Source organism: Melospiza georgiana, chromosome 2 (assembly GCF_028018845.1).
Source record: "Melospiza georgiana isolate bMelGeo1 chromosome 2, bMelGeo1.pri, whole genome shotgun sequence".
Taxonomy (NCBI): domain Eukaryota; kingdom Metazoa; phylum Chordata; class Aves; order Passeriformes; family Passerellidae; genus Melospiza; species Melospiza georgiana.
The window spans coordinates 20,288,733-20,310,744 of NC_080431.1; the positions used below are offsets into that span (position 1 = coordinate 20,288,733).

Here is a 22,012-nt window from a genome sequence, read left to right on the forward strand (position 1 = left end):
TGTAATTGACTGAAATACACTGGAGCAATTGCAGGTAACCACTTTGGGCTATTAAAGTATTCCATTAAGACTTCTCCATTAGGCAGATATTTCAAAAGAAGTTACATTAAAATAGGCTATGTTCAAAATATTTTAACTATGCAGACAATTGGGCAAGCACAATCCCATTCCATGGAGCAGCAGACAGATCAGCCTAAGCACTCAAAAGCTCAATGCCTGAATTTGCTTAAAGGGAAAAGAAACCCGACAAGTTTTTTAGTACTCTAGTATACGCTTTGTATTTTAAACCTCCTAGTCATATACATTGTCTCAAAACTCACTTAATATTACCTTCTTCTACAGCTAAGGAAAAGGGTTACGTTAAAATAGTAATACACTTTCAGAGTCAGTATGAAACACGGAGAAAAGAAAAAGGAAAATTGAATTTACATCATATTTCAGGTTTCAAAAAGGCAGCAAATTAAAACACTGCATTACGTTGTGTAGAACATTTAAAAAAAAAAAACACAAAAGAGTTAAAATCCTTTCACACCATATAGTCTATACAACTAAGCTTTTCTTCTCTAAAGATTGTGGTTCCCTAACAGTGAGGAAGCAAGAAAAATGAGGCACAAGAATAGGTTCGCTGCCTTGCTTGCAGAAAAGACTGTGAGATACTTAAAACACTGGGAAATATTTGAGCTCGTATGCCAGCTATAAAAATGGGACTAGCCCTTGAACCAAAGACAAATTTCTGTGTTTAAATGGCCTCTTTTAGGCAGTCCAGGTTTGGAGACATCACCAGAGGTTGCACAGGTTACCCTAAGAAATTCGTGTCTCTATTGAACAGCAGACAGGTAGGAGGTTGTGCATCTTCTCTGTGCTCCTGTCTGGATGGAAGAGCTGCCGTGCACCTCTGGCCATGCTGTCTGTATTGAAGAGACAGTTAGACACGTATCATTGGTCCTTCAAACAACTCATTCTTCTTTAAATAAACATATACTTGGGGGGGAATAGGAAGAGAAATGCAGCTAGAGAAAATATGCATGGCTCACACTTTAATCACACACAATTTAAGAATCTATGCTGACTTGTATTCTCACGTAACTCCTGCAGTAAAATGCGTATTCTCTGGAGTACGCATTTCCAAAAAAACAAGAATATTTTTTGACATGTATTTGCACAACCACCTGAAATACTCATGACACACAAGTAGTTGGTAGTTTAAATAAAATCAGTATTTAAAATAAATACTGTCTTTCAAAACCTAGCTGCCATTGCAAGCTTCCTATTTATTGTATGTCTAGCCTCCAATCACTTGCATGACTAGCATCTTTTTAAACTGGAAAGGAATGAGGAGGGATACATCTGTTAGTGGATGCATCTACTGAGATTTCTACAACATATATTGTACAAATTCACATTATTTTAAGAGAAATCACATGCTTTTTACATTCTCTAGCTCTTCCCCCAAAAGTCTGAGCTACTAAAAAACCTAAATACTGATAACAAATTACTACCTAAACTCATTGCAATATGCAATTTTTAAAATTCCTGGATTAAGCAGGATTTTCTATCTTGATACCTCCTGATAATGACCTAATTCATATTTGATTATGTCGAGCTGCAAACTTCTGTAGCAGTCACTGCATGAGAACAACAACAAAAAAAAAACCATAAAGCACAGTCGAAAAATCATGAATGGGTGGCCAGAAAGCTTCCCCAACAGGAAGGCTATGAACTCTGAGAAGACATGCAATATTGCAGTCTCAAAACAAATAACCCCCATGACCAAAACCCCAAAACCCCACATATCCGTTGTTCAGACCAAAAATCAAGCACCCAAATAAGTGCAAGCTGTGACCAGTTACTCTGCAAGCTGAAGGAACCTCACAACAAAGGTGCTGTGCAAACATCATAGCTCCCAGTTTTTTAGCATTCTCATTCAAGAACTATCAGCAAAAAGTGGAGTATTCAAACTCCATTTTACATCAATCCCCTATTTTTCCTTCTTTATCTGCAGTAAGAAAACAGAGCTTGCAACCTTTCTTATTTTCTTCCTTTAAGGGTTTACAAGCTGGCTCTGTAAGGATATGGATTAACACCCCTTAAGCCCACATAGGAGAAGCAACAAAAATCTTGATTCATGCTTAGGACAGCTCTAACCACTTCAAGAACCCTTACAAATGTACGTGGAAAGACCTGCATTTCCAATTATAACTGCCAATAACCACAGATAAGCAGAAACTGAACTGTATGTACCAAGGGTGTTCTTAAACTTTGTCTCACAGTGTCTCTAGGGAAAGGAAAGGATTAGATTTCAGCCCTAGGTAATACTTCACTAAGTGAGCTTCTTGAGCCATGGTTTGAGCATAAGAATTTTTTGGTTTCCTTAATAGGATGCTTTATTATTCAAATTACAAATACCATTTTTAGAAACATCTTAGCAGCTATCATTAGTAAGAATTTCATAAACTAGTGCTTTAAACAAGCAGTTTAATAACTGGCTCCATTTGAGCTTCAGCCTTTTTCTTATCAATAATTTAATACTTTTTTTGTAAAAACTGTACAACAGTCTTTTCTATTGAATATAAAATCAGCTCAGAATTTTTGAAAATTACCCCAGTGGTTAGCAACTTACCAGCCCCAAGCAGCTCCTTCACAGATCTGTTTTTCCTATTGCATCTTCATGTAAAACATTTTAAAGGCAAAGATGTATACAACCCACTGAATTATACCAGTTCTTCCAAACCTCTCTACTAGAGTCAGAGCTTTTAACTCAACACCTATGGATTTCAGGACTGTGGAAGATGACTACAAGCAGCATGTTAATATACTTTTCAGAGAAATCTAGTAATCTGCACACGTAGATTACTGAAAATTAACTCCTCCACTGGAAAAAGATTCACAGATGCCTTTTAGAGAACTGAAAACCACATATTCCAATGAATTAGCTACCACAAGAGAATGTGACATTAACTCAGTATCAGAGAAACACTAGGCAGACACAACTGGTTACCACTCATGGCTAAGATGACAAACACTTGAAATAAGCAAATAAATCACAGTTACACAGTTTGAGATGATTTGCTTTGGGGTGAGATGGAACAGAAAATGGACTGTACCAGGGGCCATAGAGGGTCAAGTAAGGCAGACTTAGCCTTCTGGCAATTCAAGTTAAAGGCTGACTGAAATCCTTATTAGAGTTTCTATTCTGGTAAATTATTCATTCTTTCTTAGTCTGAAGAAAATTTTCCCTATGTGTACATTGAACACAGCACTGTCTGAATTTAAAAGAATACTACCACTACTGTTTTGGTGCTAAAATATATGGCAATGGTGATTTTAAGAGGGATAGGGTCAAGGTCAGTCTCTGACTTTGAAGCCACCAGGCAGGCAGAGAGAACTAGAGGAAATGCACAGAGCAGATTGTGACTAATGTCTTCAAGGAAACCACTGTCAGAAACTTCTTGATAACTCAAACTGCAAAGTGGCAAGTGATTAATTTATGCCGACAGAACAAGGCATGGCTTGGGCACTCCCCAGCAAAAGCTGCCATCAGCAACAGCCATCATTCCCCACACCTGAGCCTGTTTGCTGACAGTATCTCTGTTTTATCCTTCCTCCAGATGCTCAGCCACCAAGAATTAGGATGCTCTAGGCATTTTTGTCCAAGCAAAGTATCTGACACTGAAGATTTTGCAAGCTCTGCCCTATTCTGCAAAGGCAAACTGCATCTGAAGTACTGAGAGCATGAATGAGCCACTTCTTGGACAGGAGAGCAGAAAGAAGCCCAGGCTCCCCGGCCCTCAGGTGAAGAAATCTATGACAACTTCAGCACAGGGAGCAAGTTGAAGAAACCTCTCTAAACCACCACCATCAAGAAGAGCAGAAAACTACTGCTTACTGAAACTTAGTATTTCATTTACAATGCCAAAAAGCACAGGGCTGAAGAATCCACGTAATCAGACACTAAACTAGAATGAGTGCAATAGTAAAGTTGAGGTGGGGGGAGACCATTCAACAAAAAATCCCTTACTGACACCAGAATAGGCTCAAACAATATCTGGTTTTAGTACTCAGTAATGCTTGGACAAAAATTATCTTCTTTGGGAGGAGCAAGGTATTTTTGCCACAGTTCATTTGTATATCAAAGGTTGTGAAAAACTGGTATTTCAGATTTTAAGTTTTTGTGAGTGTCCTCTGATGATGTAACTGACGAAAAACAACAAAGTTCAAGTTGCAATAATCTGCATAAGGTTCAAGTACAAAACTACCAAACTAGAGGTTCACATCTAAGAGCCAAAGGGAACTGGAGACAAACACATGGAACTTTGAAGTGGTTTTGCCACCTATACAGCCTGGTAGGTGGTACAGTGGCCATTCTCTTTGAACATGGCAGAACAGCAGTCCCCAGAATCCCCACGTTCATCGTGCAGAACTAAGATCCTCAGATTCATGTTGCCTTTTGGAAATAATGGCCAAGTTGCTTGGACCTCCACTTCCAAAGAACACATTCCCCCCAAAAACCTGGTTTTTCTTCCAAGTTAACCATCAGAAAAGCAGGTGAAGCAGTTTTTGCCTGAACCACACAGAAACTTTGCTTTAGACTGGCAACAAGAGAAGTGTTAATGCAGCTTTGGTTCCATCACAGCACACAGCAGCTTTAGCCGCAGGCTGTGCTGTTACTGGTGTTTGGAAGATAACTAGGTATTCCAGAATCTCATCATACCCAAATAAAATTTGGCAACAGCCTACCTTCTGAAGTTTTTAGCACTGATTTTTTCCCCTTTCATGTCTTGTACACATTTGATGGTGTCTTATTCTACTCATTTTAATCACAGCAGTTCAGTGGCAGACTACAAATGAAAATGCAGTAGAAACATTGCAGGCCCTGTAACAATAGTCAAAACAAAGATTTCCTATGGCAGCTGTCAAATTAATGACATCTCCAAAGCTATCTAAATACAGTATCTGGGCAGAAATCCAATTATGTCAATGCTGTCTGAATACCCCAAAAGAGAGTCCTACAGGGGTTAGAAGTGGAAATAATTTTAAGCGCAGATTAGCTACATAAGCAGCTCCACTCTTGAAACCAGAACAAGGGAACAAAAACCTAAAGGCATGACATTTATCTGGATGCAAGGGAGAGGGGGAAAGGAACTGTTAGACATCTGGCAAAAGGTCAAAGCCAATTACCTTGTCCAAATTTGCCCCCAAGATAATAGCTTCCAGGCCCACTTCTTTGAAAAAAGACATATTGACTCAAGTAATAACAAAGATTTCTGCTTATCTCTCCATCCTCAACTACCATTTTGGTTTTTCCAAAACTTCTTTTTCCAACAAAACATTAACAGCAGTAGTATAACATCTCAGAAGAAAAAAATAAATTTACCTGAAGTCCACACAGAAGAAAATAATATTCTCCCTCTTTTTGACAAACGTTATTTTAACTTAAGAGTATGACTTCTTGCTGCTTTACTTAAATCATTTTAACTTCTGATTTCCCTTTTTCTTTGGAAGTATGTACTACTGCCCAGTTATGTGCCAAATTCTATTTACTAACTCTGCATCAGGATTCTGTTTATTTGTTGTTTTAAAACAGATAAGGATCAAGGAGAAAGGGAAATAGTATTTTAATTCAACTAAGAAATAATGAGGATTTTTTTCTTTCTTTGCAGGCATATTAAAATGTAAGTTCACCTGTTTTTTAAATGAAGCTATTCAAGAGACTGTTATGAAACAAAAGAAAAAAACTGCGTGTGCCAAATAACTGAAGCAATATATGCTGATTAGTAAATGCATTCTACCTAGAAAGCCTTATCTCTATTATGAAGAGATGAATAAACCTTTAAATACAAGTATGATGATCAAAAATAGGAGACTGGTTTGACAAAGTTTCTTGAACTGATCTGTCCAGAACATTTTCAGTGGTAAGGATATAATTCACTATATATATATATTGCAAGTGCTTCTGGTATCAAGACAGCACAGAATTCAGGAGAAAGGAAAGCATTAATTATTAATGTGGCTATATTTAGGACTGTATATTCCACGCCTGTGCTTTTTCACCAAAACTCACGCAATTAGAGGTGGGTATTTTTTGTTTCCATTTGGTTTTTTCCCCTGAATACAGTCATTAGCAATACTCAGAAAAATCTGAAAACAAGAAACTATCTTGGTCAAAATCTGGTATATCCTAGAGCATAGAGCTAATTCAAAAAGAAATTCAAAGAAATACCTAATACACAAATGCAGGGTTGCACTCCAGAACTCAAGACAGCCTTAATTCAAAAGCAATACCAATGAAGAGCAGCTACATTTTCTTAGGGCACTTAGTCTCAAAATTGCTTTTCAGAGGTATTCACAGACATCTCTTTGCAAGGCAGCAATTTTGGCTATTACCAGTTTGAACCAAATTCAGATCAGTAACCCATATGTTTTCTGCTGTTAAAGCATAACAGAATATCAGACACAATAATTTCAACTAAACTTCTAAACTAATAATAACCTAACTTTATATACATATAATATACAGTTAATATACTGAAAATATACAGTTTATAAATATATATATGTAAATATACAGTTAATTGAAAATATCTCCCAACTGAATCATGCAGTCAATGAGCCTGTCAGAAGCAATTTGACAAAGCCTAGAACAAAAATCTTTAGCTACAATTTTCCTCAACTTCCCTTTTTTTTTTTTTTAAGGGTATATTCAATCAATCTATTTGTTTCCAGTTTTGTATGAGATTTAATTTTTGCATTTGCTCTCAACAACAGACTGAGCACAGTACCATGAATCCTCCTTCATGTCACACAGGCACTGCAAATCCAATCAAATCCAATTACTACTCCATTAGGTCTCATTTAAATCCCATACGGTATGACAATAAACTGAATGAAATGAGAATCAGCACATTTTTCAACCATCTTTATAGTATGACATAGATGGCAATCACAGCTTAATAAAATTTCATTTACAAGAAAGAAAATTCACAGCTACCTTTCTCTGCCAGGCATTTCAGAAACACTTGGGAAATGCCTCTTCTTCCCACCATCCCTTGAAGAAGCCAGTTGCTATTTCATAGTTCTCAAACAACTGTTCCTTCTGCTTGTGGCAGAGAAATTGGTCCTGGTCCCAATGCTCAAAACATATGTCAACCATAACAACAACCACCAGCTGAATTCAACATTTACTTCAATGGTGTCCCAGTTCTCATTTTCTTGTTTGTTAGGGTTTATTTTATTTTGTCTGTTGTTTTTTAAAGATTTCCTGGGTAAGGAACCCTTGACACAGGGTTACTTCATGATGGAAAACAGGGAGGGGAGGTCAAAGCAAAACCTGACCACTCTAAAGGGTACTGAAAGATGATAAAAATTTTAAAAATTAGCTCTTACCCTATCTGGATTTTCAAAATTATCATTGCTAAATATTTCATAAATTTTGACAACTTTCAGAAGCTCTGAATACTTCACCACTTCAGTGCAGTTTATTTATGGATATATAATAATAATGTCCCTCTCTCCACACAGTATTTCCCAAACTCATCCAACTACCCAAATATTTATAGATGTCGAAGTCTGTTCTTTCTTTTGGGAACGAAAAAACAAAAGAAAACAAAAAAATCCCTCATTTGTAGTAGGCAGTCGCAACAGTCAAAGCTCTCTCTGAAGAGCCTTGTTGAATAGCTCTTTCTCAATAGCTAACCTGACTAAATCATCTTCCTCATGCAGGTGAGAAATCAAAATGTCATGCTGCCATTTAAACACATGATCTGTTGCTAAAAAACAAAAGCCAAGAAAACATTTGCTGTCCACTTTCAAACACATAGGCCAAACACTTTGTTTCTAGTAAAGAAAGGCTCAAAGAACAGACTTCTAAATACATCAGACATTTCATTAAACAATTCTAGTTACAGTTTTATTAAATTTTGTTCTTTACATGCCTATTGACAACCTGAGAAACAGATAAATTCCAGACTGAGAGAGGATGCTGATGGGGGCAGGGAGGGTAATTAAGTAATTTCAAGGTTGGTACTCCAATTCCACAATTAAAATGCAAAGATCTAGGCCAGAGCCGCCTCGGTGCTGAGGAGATTAAAAGACAATAACATGAGGTTGGGGTTTGGTTTATTTTCCTTTCTGTGACAAAAGGAAACAAAAGGCAGAGGCATTTTTTCATGCATATTTCTCAATCACATGGTTTTCTCTGGTGCATTTCCATGGGGTTTTCTGCATACACTTTAAATAGGCTTTATCAACCTGTAGGAACAGAAGCTTCACTAACAGAAATAGGAAGACTCTGGCTTCAATCTGAACATCTTTGCCTAAAAATTAAGCTAAGAGTATCATCGCTGAGTTTTTTAAAACTAATAAAGATCTGAAAACACTACATTGTACTTGTATACTTAAATAATTTCAAAATTCCTGGTTAATTTAAAAGGAGGCAGAACAATTTCCTCTCCTTTCTGCATTATTTCAATTATATTGGCTTTCTTTGTAATTTACCATTCCTTTCAGTACATTATGATGGCAAATATGAATTCTATAAGAAGAACAGATCCTTTAGGGACATTACACATCTCAAACTGCAAAAGAGCACAACCATCCCACATGCTTCTGAACACAAAGTCTATGACATGAACCCTAAGAGCAACAGTCTCAAAAACCCACTATTAATTGCTAAAGCATGCACACAATTTTTCTCCAAAAAACTAGTTATAACAACCTTTCATTTAAATCAGCAATATCAAAATGCCACAAGTGTTTTCTTCCTGACAAATATGAAGTAACAGTTCCCAGTAAAAATTTAGTCTTTTCAAAACTAGAACCTACCTACAGACTGTGAACATATCAAGTGCTCAAATTACAGCTACTGAAATTTTAGAAGCACTAGGTACCTTAAGAAAGCAGTACAACAAGCTTCAAGCTCTTAGCACATTTGACATATGGTGGCAAACAAAAAAATAAAATTCAAAAAATCAACCCAGGAACAGACATGCTGCGTGAACAGGACTCAAAATTTTGGTGATGTTCCAGGAATCAGAAATAAACCTACCATGACAATACAATATCAAGGATAAAAAGCATGATGCATCATCTAGTACTGGTTCTGACACCATAAATGGGGTACACCATTCATTCATTCCTTTGCAAAAAAAAAAAAAATTATTCTCACCTTGTATTTTACCAGCTTGTAGTAACTTTACATGTGCAAACTTCTTTCTATCAGAATTCTTATATTTCCTGCTGATGACAGGCATTAATGAGCTCAAAAAGAGTCAATCAATATTCAACATTTCAAAAATATCCAAAACAAAGCAACTCAGGGCAATTTATTTTTATTAAAGACATATTACTATCTTACTTTGTGAGATACAAAGGCAACAGAACAGAAAGAAAAGCAACCCTACAGAGGACATATCAACCAAAATTTCTAGCATGGGTTTCTACACCCATGTAACAAATTTTTGCAGTAGACAGTGCCCAATTATCAACTGTAAGGATAAATATTACACACTTTGCTTAGCTTGTGTTTCAGAAGCCAGTTTTAGCTTTGCCACCTAAAAAAGCTGGCTGGCCTCACCACAGAAACATGACTCCTCTTCTCTGCAGAATACAACCTGATGGGAGCTTCAAAATGAGCACTTGGGGTCTGAGAACCAAACTCAAAACTGTCACATGGCAAAAATGCCTCCTGTTTGAATAAAGCTTGAAGGAAGAATCACCTCAAAGGAGGAGGGTACTGTTTCTTTGTCCAGCCTTTCAATGTCCCTACAGGCAAAAAACCTTCTCTTTCCTATCTGCTCCTATCTCCCTGGAGCAGAGAGGCAGGAGGACTGTGTGGACCTGCTACCTGAAGACAACTTACACTGGTGAGCAGAAGAGTAGATAATCCTGACTTGAGCACCAGCTTTGGAAAGTTATTGGCACATGCTTATCAGTCAAATTTATAACGTCAAAGAATAAGCCATTAGACTGATACACACACACATCCACAAACTTTGAATGGCATCTTGTGTACCTATACAAAAGCTTTACCAAAAAATGGAATGAGATCATGGGGTCCTCAAAATCAGAGTCACAAGATTTCTGTTATTCTCAGCAGGGCAGGATTTCTCCTCCCCCCATCTCAAATGACTGACTCAGGCTAATTACCACCAAATGTTATGAAACAATTCTTCACTAAAAAACCCAACCCAAAACAAAACAAGCCAACCACACACATCTATCATTTCAAAGAAAATTTGCAGAACCAGAAGTATGTGCAAATTGATGGCCTAAGGGCAGCAAGAATTCTGCTTCAGGTCTACAGAGCTTCTCCAAACAGTACCAACACGTAAACGAGATTACAAATCTACCAGGGCTACATTTTGATTGCTAACACATGCTATCATATCTTCCTTAGTGCCATTACCTGCTATATCTACCAAGCAATAAAAGTGGGATGGGCAAGCAATCACAATTTTATTTCAGAATTGCTCTTTGCTGGTGTTTTCAAAACAATAACATGGATAGCAGATATAGTCTTTTAGTAAGTGGCTAGTAAAGATAACTCACATGAGAAGGTCAAGCAGTGAAAAAGAAGATGAAGAAACAAGACAAGAACAGCCAAAATGTTAGAGGAACACTGAAAGAGATGAACAAAGGTTTTAAGCAATTAGCAAATCCCTTCACAGACAGGGAAAGAAAAATTAACACAGAAAACCTATGCAGAGCTTAATTTTAACTTGACCTGGTGACAACCACCAATTATTACAGTATTCAGAACAATTTGATAGAAAATGAAGGTTGGCTGGCAATATCCTCAGAACAAACACTGGTTTTGATGCGCTGAAATTTCTGAGATAATACATTCAAGAACATTTATACGTAATAAAGGAAACACATATCACCTGCAGTGACCATTACACCAAAAGGTTTTAGCTAGGGTTTTGTATTTGACAGTTTAAAGTCCAATTCTGAAAGATAAAACAAAATGCTAACAAATTCAAGTCAGTCTTTCAGAAAGGGAAGAACTGAGGAGAAGTTTGCTGCTAATTCTGGTTCAAGTCAGAGACACATGACGAAAAGTTCAGCATACAGGGATTCTTCAAATGACAGATTACGAGTTCCATTTTGTGATTTTTCCCAAGTGTTTCTTACCTAGATTTTCTTAAATATATGAATATACAAAGAATTTCTAGAAAAGCTGGAAGAAGAGTTTTGAAACAAATGTGTAAAGAAAGAGGACTATCTAACAAATTCACAGTGTACTAACACCCCTCTTAAACCATTCCAAAACCAGTTTCTATATGGATGGCAATTCTGACACAAAACCTTATGTTTCAAAATTGTTTGTGCATAAAGCAGGTGAAGTTAAAAACTCTAAAATGTCCTTTATTTTATTCCTACCAAGACAAACAGAAATTGCACTTCAAAAGTTCCACATTCTTGATTTCAAAGAAAAATTTTTTACTGAAAATATACTTGGTGCTACATATGATATCACAGAATGCCAAAAGCAAAGAATAGTGACTTATTACTATTGTGGGGATCTCTCTACTCCAGAAGTCTTTAAGTGGAATACAAACATAAACTATAATTTTGTATTAAAAAGTTTGCTTAAATTTTTAAGAAAGTTTGCTTAAATTATTAAGAAAGCCACCATGTCAAAAAGAGGAAGATAATTCGACAATCTATCACACGCCAGGGGGAAAAAAACCAAAACCATTCAGAAAGAAAGAAGGTATATAGTTTTCTCCTCCTTGAAAACTACAGGAATTTTCCAACAGCTGCCCACTGTCACCCAAGAGGACATGCTCCCAGCTTTAAGAACCCCCACTCTGTGACTCCTACCAGGGAGGGCTGTCCCAAGGCCCAGAGCAGGATTGCACACACACAGATCCCAAGGGCAGCTCCTGGCCCTCCTGATGCCACTGGCAAGAACCACAGCTTCCTGCTTTTCAACTCATCAGAACAGCCAACCTCAGCAAACTGATTTCTTAAATAAAACAGACCTAACAATCAGGATTTTCTAGGAAGAAGGAAAACATTTTTCACCCGTGCATGTGAGAACATCAGAGATGTTCGTAATTATAAACACCTGTAAAACTGCAGCTTTACATCCCTGCAACATCATTCCTTTGCCATCATTTTTTTTTCAAAACTGGAACACACAACATACTCTATCATTCAATGTCAGAAACAGCAATAACTGGCACACAGCAAGTTAAATCGAATCATGGAGATGACCTAACATGGAGAAAACTCAGAATTTTATGAAAAGCCTTAGGGTTTCACACAAATCAAAGAGCATGAGGCTGAGTGTTGGAAGTGGTCATGAACAATTATTGTATCAAGGTACATTTTTTTAAAAGAAAAATCTAGAGGAAATTATTAAGTAGCATAACATGATTTCCCCTGTGAACATTCAGTTATTCTTAGAGCAAGAAAGAATTAATTTTATCAAATTCTACCAGCTAAGCAACTATCGTGGCAAAATATTAATCATTCAAATTAGCTATCTCACAACTACATTACATCCCCCCTTTCTACATTAAAAAAACTTCAAAATTAATTGTCTCTGATTCTGAAGAAAATTCACAGAACTGTGTAAGCTGATCACACAACTGATCATAAGGAACTACCTTAATAGCTTGCCCTCAGCAAAGAGGAGATGCTTCTTATTACCAAAACCTGACACAACTTCCCCAAACATCTTTTCTGCATTTAAAAAGTTTACATAAAGTCTCCTGAATGAAAAATAACCCCGATACAAATACCTTTAGTAATGCTTCCTCAGCATTTACTAACCAACAAAAACTTAAGAAATCTAGTCAAAAGTATAATCAATACAGAACCTTTTAAGGAAGCAGGGCATATACAGAAATGTAACAGTTCAACAATACTTAAGTTCAGGCATTAAAGTCTGAAAAAATAGGTTTAGGCACAAAAAAGGGTTGGAAATGAAGAATTGAAAATGGTAACAGTTGCCAGTAGCAAAAAGATGCTCAGTATTTCTTACCACCTCCCAGAATAGCACAGCAGCACATAAACTGACAACCCTGCTGAAATTAGTGCATATTTTAAAACATAAATTATATCTACACCTTGCTGCATTAGGATGGTGGCTCAGAAATAAGAACACAATCCCTCCAGCAGAATTTACTTCAAAGCCTTCCCATTCCTCTGCCTACAGAGCTCAGCAACAGATAAAATTGAGAATGTGGTTTTCATTCATTTCTTCCAGGCACTCTAAAAATCACACATGCACCTCAGAGTGGTTTGAAATCTGGTATGCCATATGGCAGTACACTTGTCATTTCCAGAAATATGTTGAACATGGGTTCCAGAGGTATAAAGCCCCAATAACAAAATAAAAAAAAAAAAATTTAAAAAAAAAAAAACCAAACCCAAAACTCCTGAAGCCAACAAATTCTGCTCAAATACTACACCAGGTTTATACTACGCACAACTGGAGAGCCTGGGCTTTGATCAGGCTTCAAAGAATCTCTTCATTTGCCCCAGAAAATAAATCTGATGCCTTCGCTTGAGGAGGCTTATTTCCCTACTGTTTTGCAACTCTGTAAAGTTATTTACACTTGCCTTAAGTGAGAGTGAAGTAGAAATGATACATCAACAACAATAGTAGATTTATACAAACACATTGCACTTGGAGCACAAAGTAAATGATTTACAAGCTGCAGAACAGTGGAGAAACAGGATCAAGGGTTTTATGGCTATTCCAGTGTGAACCAACTGAAGAAGAAATAATTACCTCTCATTTCTACATAAAATGTTTAATGGTGCACATGATAAAGTAACATTCAAAAAAACCCCAAAAACCTCCCAAACAAAACCCCAGAGAGTTAGGAAACACATTAAAAAAAAAAAAAAAAAAAAAAAAAAAAAAACCAAACAAAAAACCAAAAACCCCAACAACTGACAAAAGAAGTAAGGCTCTCCTGCTGGCTGAAATAATCACACAGTCACAAAGCTCAGCAAATTAGAGCGAGATTTCCAAAAAATTGGCGGAGCTGAACTAAATATCTTGCTGTTGCCAAAATGAGCAAATCCTGTGCTCTAGGTAGAAATCAAGACATTTATCCCTTTACTATCATTTCTACTTTTCAGGGCTGTCTAATTTTCACTATTTGCCGTCTCTGATTAAATGATCTTTCTTTTCTGAGAAAGAAAACTCAGACTAGCAAACTGAAATTCAGTAACATTACACGACCACAACAACTTTCCTCCTTGCTTTTTTCTTCCAAGGATGTAAGCTCAGATACAGAGAAACAGAGAATCATTCCCCTTTTTGCAGGCACACACCCTTCCTCTCTTTAAAGCTCATACGGCATCTTGAAACTAAGTTATCCTAACACACATCTTTTTACCCCTAAAATGAAAATTAACAGCAAGTGGTAACTGCTGATATGACTTCCTTTAGGCACGATACTAAGTTTTCAAACACGCACTGAAATCAAGAAAATAATCTCACTCCAGGGGGGTGGATGCTATAATCTGCAACAAACTTCCCATGTGCATATTCCATAGAAATGCCTGTTTTGGAGACAGTGAATGTGTGCTATTTATCCAAGTATGCAGAGGTGACTTGGGAAAAAATGCCAAGGAAATGCAGGTGATTCTATTACCAGAGTCCAATCCAGACCTACCACAACATTTCTACGAATAAACAAGAAAATCAAGAGCATTTTGACCATATCTGGGAAGAGTACATTTGCAAGCGCCTAACACAACTCATGGCAGCATTGACTGGGATATGTAACCTAGCAAACACTCTTCCACTACACTAATCCATCAAGTTCATCCCAGACCAGGATCCTTTCAGCTGCTGCAGATGATGAGGGTTTCAGCCATGCAGAGACAAGACTACCACATACTCACATCTCCCAAGGATGAGTGTATCAGCTCACTGCTGCTAGAGGCAGTGGGCTTTGAGAAAGCCAGGGCTTTTTCCCCAGGCAGAACAAGCACAGAGCTGCCAGCCACTGGTGTTGCCATCTGGGGAAGCTATTCCTAGAAAAGCAAGAAAAATGCGTGGGCTGAGCTGAAAAGACAATGCAGAAACTAATACAAGCAGAAGAGTCCTCTGTAATACAAAAGGTGAAGAAAATCCCCATGTCTGCTAAGATTTAGGCTGAAGAGCAGATCTCTCCCCAACACATTCCACAGTCAATAACTGGGTTTTTCAGGTACACTGAGCTTGTGGGTGGGATGAAAAGTGGTTTCCACATGCTACAGCAAAATTTTACTGTGCCCAGCAGACAAATAAAGTATGCTAAATTTCCTGAACATTTTAATATTCACTGCAAAGCATAGTAAAACCAAACAAAACCCTAGAAAATCTGCACTTTACAGAACTTTCCATATATTCTGCAGATGGCATTGAAACCATCTGCTGATGCTGCCAGAACAATTCAAGAACCAAAATCTGTGTTTGACGGGTCCAGACCTACTGTAAAGAAAGGAAAATCTGAATGACTTCAGCATGATACATAGAGGTGTTCCTGGATAATACAGATTACATTTCTTCTTTAATCGTTCTTCCAATAAAAGCAGTGTGAAATTTAACTTCTATGGTACTTTTAATTGTAGTTGTAGGAAACAAAAAAGCTGTCAGCTACTGAAGCCTCACACACACCACTATCCTCCCACAGCTATTACTACACTGACAGAAGAACTAGAGAAACTGTTCTCACACTGGCACACCTAAAAAACTGAAGATCACAACCAATTCTCAACTGTGCATACACTCCTTTTAATCATCATTTTCTTCTTCCTGTAAGTGCTTTTCTTTACAAATCCAAACCTCAGAAAAGTTAACTAAACACATTCGTAAGTGGCTTGAGTATCATAACTCAGTTGATTAAACATTTGGAAGAGTTCACCTGGTGGCTTTGAAGTGCAGCAGAGGACCAATTCAGGGCTCTGCAAGTGGCAATATACTTCTTGAGGATCTATCAGTAAAGTGGTAACAATACTTTAGGCAAAGCAAAGCCAAAAGAGTCAAGATGAGAAACAAAGCTATAAACAGTAAGAATGCAGTAGTTTACTTCCTGTATGGAAGGTTAGCAAACTATTACAACATCAAGGTACATGCCAGTCTTTTTCTTTCTTACTTACAGATTTAGCCTTTAAGGTGTCCAGCGCACTTTTTGAAGCTCTTGCTACTTATTGTAATTCTATACTTGAAAATCTTCCTGCATTTCGAGACAATTATTATTTTGCTTTGATGCTTTTTTCCTTGGATGTTTTCCAGATGAAGTTCTAAATTGAAGCTCAGCAGAAAAACGATCAGAGCACTACATTTCAATAACAGAAGCATTGAAAGTGTGGCCTTCAGTGTATTAAAGTCATTGCTGGAAGCTACATATGAAAATATATTACCCAACCTCAAAAAACCCTCCATTGTTATAATTTGGTCATTTCACACACCAGTGATCAATCTCAGCTGAGCACATTCTGCAAGTCCATACATAATGATAAAAAATTAGACATACTGGAGAAAAATTTAAGTCTTTCCTTTGCGAACAAGTATATTCACCTAGTGATTTTATATAAAAATCACATTTCTACTGCTTCTTGGTATGAAGCTACACAAGGTGAAGACATACAAATTGTTGGTTACAAGGGTCAATGACTCAGCAACCTGTATAATGTCCACTTTGCAGCAAAAGCTGATAAGCACAAAACAATTACTTTAAAAAACAATCTTAGAAGAATGCCCACATGAAAATTTTTCAAACCTTCATACACACTTAAGGCTACTAACTGTGAATCATACATCCTTTGTCTAACCCTTCCTGAACTCAAAATTTCTATTTCCAACTCTCTTTCCTTTACCTGCCCTTAAAATTTGTAAGTTTCAGATCACTGTTGCATATAAAGTCCTCAGAATGGGCGACTGTCAGTAAGTATATTACAGCACATCTACAAGCTGAAAACCCCAGGCTACATTTCCTTCCAGTACAGAAAAACACAGATTTTTCAGAACAGCAATGTTCTGAAGAAATATTACAAAAAAAGAGAATATCCAATTGGAAAACAGAAAAAAAAAAAAGAAATAATATTGCTTCTACCATTCCCCCAACACTCTGTGACACTGAGATCCAGTGCTGAATCTCATCACACAATTCCCTCTACAGCAGCTCTCCCACACTACAGAGAGTAGACAAGCAGGAGGAGGATGTATAGTGAAGGAAAGTCCAGTGTCATTTTTATACAATTCATCTTAGCCCAAAGACAGTTCATACTGGTAAATCCTATGCCAATTTGGACCACATTAAGTTCAGATTTAATTAATCATTCTCAAACACCAAGTTGCAAGCATATCCATATGAAGGTAGCAAATAAGACTATGATATTCTGCAGAATAACCTGTAAATCACCCTACACTTTCTCCTACCCTGAGCAGATATAAGCAATCAGACAACCTTATTTCCATGACTGTGTGCAACTACATATTTAGCTAGAATAGAGAGCCAACAAAACACTAACAAAAATATGTTCATCCAGATCCTATTCACAGCTGTTAATTTAATGGAAAGGCTCTTCCGGCATGAAGAATACATGAGTAATAGCCTCCACGGGAACTTTAACAGCAGATCGTTAGACAAAGGGCTTCACAACGCAGCAGCTGGACGCCATTCAGCTACCTGACAGCCCTGTGCTGCTTGCAAAGAGTGCATTAACCACAGGATGTGGCTTTCTGGGGCAGACTGGTGCTGCCCGGGACTGCAAAGGGAGCAGAAGGAAGATTTGGATGCTTTGAAAGAGGTATTAGAGCAAAGGGCTGTGTAACGCAAGACAACATATCGCACACAGCAGCTGCAGGAAAACAGATTTCTCTGCAAAACAGTTACACACTGTCATTTTAGCTTTCCATAAATTTACAGTACTTCAAATCAATGCCACTGGAAATTCTAGAAAAACAATACAGAACATTTATTACATTTCTCAATCTAAAAATGTTTCTTCTTATTTAAGGAAAGACACATATTGACTGACCCATGTGGGAGCTCACCCCAAAACCCTAACCCCTAATTCCAGAATATATCCATAGAAGAAGGACCTTAAAATCAATTATACAGAAATATGGTAAGCAAGGGTTCAAGTGTATCCTCATTTCAGAAAGTTCATCAACTCTACTTCTGCACATCATGTAACGGCAATGTTCCAGTCAAATCTTACTCATTCCCAAATGTGTGCAATCATGCTAGACAGATTACGTTTTTTTTCTAGTTTTATCCAATATTGTTTTTTCTTTGCTTAAATATCTCTGCCATATGAATGGATTACTGACAACCCAAAAACACGTCCATAATCAAGGCTATTCCCAATCCTAATTATCTACAAAATACTGTGCAATGGAAAAGGCAGAGGGAAGAGATTAACAAAGCAAAGACACAGATGATCACCATCAGTTTGGACGGCACAATAATCAAGGTGTGCACCAACTAAATCAAAGATTTTCTTGAATTAAGTATTTACAGAATCATAAAATAAAATGGCCCTTCCCTAAGAAAATCTAAAGGTTCATGTACACAACTGTCATGTACAACTGTCAAAACTATGAATTATATCGATACCAGGTGCAAGCATTAACATTAAGGTTTGGAGTTTTCATTGTTGTTGGGTTTTGTGGGGGTCCTCCTAATATCTAGTAGGTGCCATAATTTTAGAACAACAGTATCAACAATTTAAAAATTCACTGAAATCCAGCTGCTTAACATCAGGCATAACATCCTGCAAACTAGGCACACCCCTCACATTCAAAAAAGCCTGTGGCAGGAAAATGGCACAGGAACAAGAGCCAAGGGCTGCTACCAGTCAGGTGAGCAACAGGCATGCAGAGCTGACCAGGGAGCAGCACTGGAAAAATGACCTCCTCTCTAGCACAACTCCACCTTGACTCACCTGCATTCATGACTCACTGACATCAGATTCTTGCTACTTTTGAAGAGTGAAGCATTTAAAATTTTACTACCTGCATAGCAAGCACAGTATAATCTACTAAATACCAAGCTGCTTCAAATGCTATGTACACTCAGTAATGGTATGTATGCCATTGCTGGAGAAGAGTAAGTCAATGGCCATTAATTCAGATTGCAGTTATGTATGGTATCTTCTTTTAACCACAAGTATATCACTTATATTAACTCAAAGGAATCTAAATGACCAGCTACTTAACCACTAAAATTATCTATCTGGAAAGAAGGAAAAAAAAACCAAAGAACATAACAGACAAATCACAAGGGCAAGCTGAAAAGACTTTTATAACTGAACATTGAAATCAGGTCTAGCTGCACCATTAAACAATCTAATACAGTTAAAACACGGTGGGGGCAAAGCATTTTAAAAGTTATGCATTTCCATGATCTGCATTAATATACTTATTTTCAAACCTGGGTTCCTCCACAATAGGAATTACAACCCTCAATGCATTCAAGAGCCTTTCTCATTTTTTTTCCTGTTTTCATTAATTTTGGTTTTCTATTTTAAATTCTAGGTTTCCACATTTTTAAATAAAACATAAAACAAACTAATTCCTTGTTTCTTCCCTGAAGGTGTAATTTCCTTTTCCATCAACTTAAGCAGGTATTATATCAAGCACTGCCTGATCCACACCTGTTCTACAACAGCTCAGTATTACTGTTCATTAAACAATCCTAAACTACTAGGAGCCACACTGACTTTATGGGACTGCTGGAAAAGTCACGTCATACACAATGCATAGGCAAAAATCTGTCTCTAAAAAGAAGCTGGCTGTGTGACACTACAGCAGAAGTTCTATAATTCAATATACATGTTGTGACAAGTAAAGAATGTGTAACTAAGAAAGAATTGACCTGCAGTGTAACAGTGGTTCTTGTCTTGGAGGAGATGTGCACATGGCTCAGCTTCGTGTTTTGTAAATAAGAGACGTTCACTCCAGTAGGACCACTCGTGGTACTGAGCCCGAGCTTGGCATTTTCACAGGGCCACAACAACGGAGACAAAAGCTGGGATACAAAACAAGGAAGGAAACTTTGGCAAAGCTTTGACACTGTGTCTTCCAGAGTGGTGAAAGAAATACCTGAATAAAATAAACATCCAGAATCTCCTGTCAGCAAAACCAGAAAAGATCCTAGAGGAATACAACCACGAATATTATAAGACGAGACTAACAGAGGAAGACAAACATTGTCCCAGTAATGGCATTATCCAGACTTTAACAGTTTTCTGCCATAGGAAGTCTATAACATTTCAGTTCATTATGATTCCCCATGCGTCCCTTAAGAGCCTCAAAGCTCATAAAAATGATGTGTCATATTTTGATACTTGTACTAAACACAAGCTTTGTGATTACCAGTGTTTAAACTCAACACAATTCACACTGTCCTCACTGAGGTATCTGATTAAATTTCTAATATTCATGAACTAGAATTTTAATATTGAATGCTCAAAATGATTTAGGTCTTTTGATGTAACGGAACATAAGTCCTTTAGTGTCAAGTGGAAGGCAGATCCTTTATTATGGCATTAATTATTTGGGATATTAGCATTAATTTCTTTCTCTATTTGAATTAAATGGAATTCAAAACAGTGTGAATTTATGAATAGTCCACAATATAATTATTTCTATATTATCCCTGCCGCCCTAGCAGAAAGACTGCCAACAGACCTGAAAATGTAAAGGAAGGAGATTGATCATCACTTCTTCTTTTCATCTTTTTTCAGAAAGACGGGAAAGGTAAGGCTCAGGATGTTTATACTCTAAATGGCTTCACTCTTTTTTTGATGTAAAAATACCTGTGTTTATACCTATAAAAGCCACCTACACTTTTTGCATTCAACATGCAATGATTAAAGGAAAGCACAATTAAACAAGATATACCATAACCAACTTATTTTATGACTGGAACAAAAACATTCTTAATTAAAACCACAAAGCTGAAAAAATAGCAGGGATTTTTACAAAATATTAATACTCACTGGGAAAAATTCTATGTCTTCACTTACATTTCCAAAATTGCTACACACACAGAATTCCAAGTTCTGGTAGGAAGGACTAATTAAAGATACAAACATGGTACCTTCTTCCCAACACCAAAATAGTAGCAGTTATCATTTCACTTATATTACAGGTATAGCCAGACAGTATTGCTAACAAAAGTAATTCATAACTATAAATAAACAAATACACCACCACACATGAAAAACTGCTGTTTGCAGGTCATTTGAGTCAGTTACCAGAGCACTAGATACTGACAGACCCTAATCCAGCTTAACATTCCAATACAAAACACACAAAAATCAGCATTTATACGGTTTTACCCAACTTCCAAGACTTCTTCAGTCCAGTTAAACCAGAAACACCTGGTCAACTGAGACTGCAACCTTACAAATAAACATCAGCCAAGCCTATAAATAAACCAGTTAAGCCATCTGTGCCAGGCTGGCCCTGTTTGTAGCCCATCTACACAGGTGGCAGCTCCTGGCCCTGCACTCTACAGTGTTTGTACCATCACTGGCTCTGTTAGTTCAGCACTAACACAAAATGAAAAATATCAGTAAACACAGTGCTTGTTTCCAATCTAGCAAACACTCAAAACCTATCATTCCAGTTTTGCTGAAATTTTTGAAAATACTGAAGGCATTTAAAACACAGGCATCTTTAAAGTGACTGGATGAGGTCCAACTACCTTTTTTTCTCTTCTAGTATTTAGCAAACAAATTTTCAATCTAAAATTACCAACTAAATTTTCAACCAATATTAAATCTGTTTAAAATGAAAACTCAAAGGATACTTGTAAAAACAAACTAAAAAAACCCTGAACTCAAATCTGGAAAAAGCCTAAAGTTTTGCTGAGCCAGGTGGCAGGGTGCATTTGCAGCAGCCCAAGTCTCCTGTGGTGGAATCCAGAATCTTTGACATGCCATCATTCAAGACCTGTCAAATTTGGTATTACTCAGTGTGTGTCTGGAAGGACACCATCCATTCAGGGAAATGAACGTGCCATTTGTTGTCATGACAGCTATCAAA

The 22,012-nt window shown here is 37.1% G+C and overlaps 1 protein-coding gene across 3 annotated transcripts in view; it reads right to left on the minus strand.

Annotated features, from left to right (window-relative positions):
* NCK2 (NCK adaptor protein 2) overlaps nt 1–22,012 on the minus strand; it is an 86,216-nt gene that overhangs the window by 58,423 nt on the left and 5,781 nt on the right. The window contains exon 1 of one of the 3 annotated variants that reach the window (XM_058019022.1): nt 10,546–10,586. The exons of the other annotated variants lie outside the window; for them this stretch is intronic. The gene's annotated coding sequence lies outside the window, so the exon portion shown is untranslated. Of the gene's footprint in view, nt 1–10,545; nt 10,587–22,012 lie in introns of those variants that run through there. 3 annotated transcript variants of the gene reach the window in all.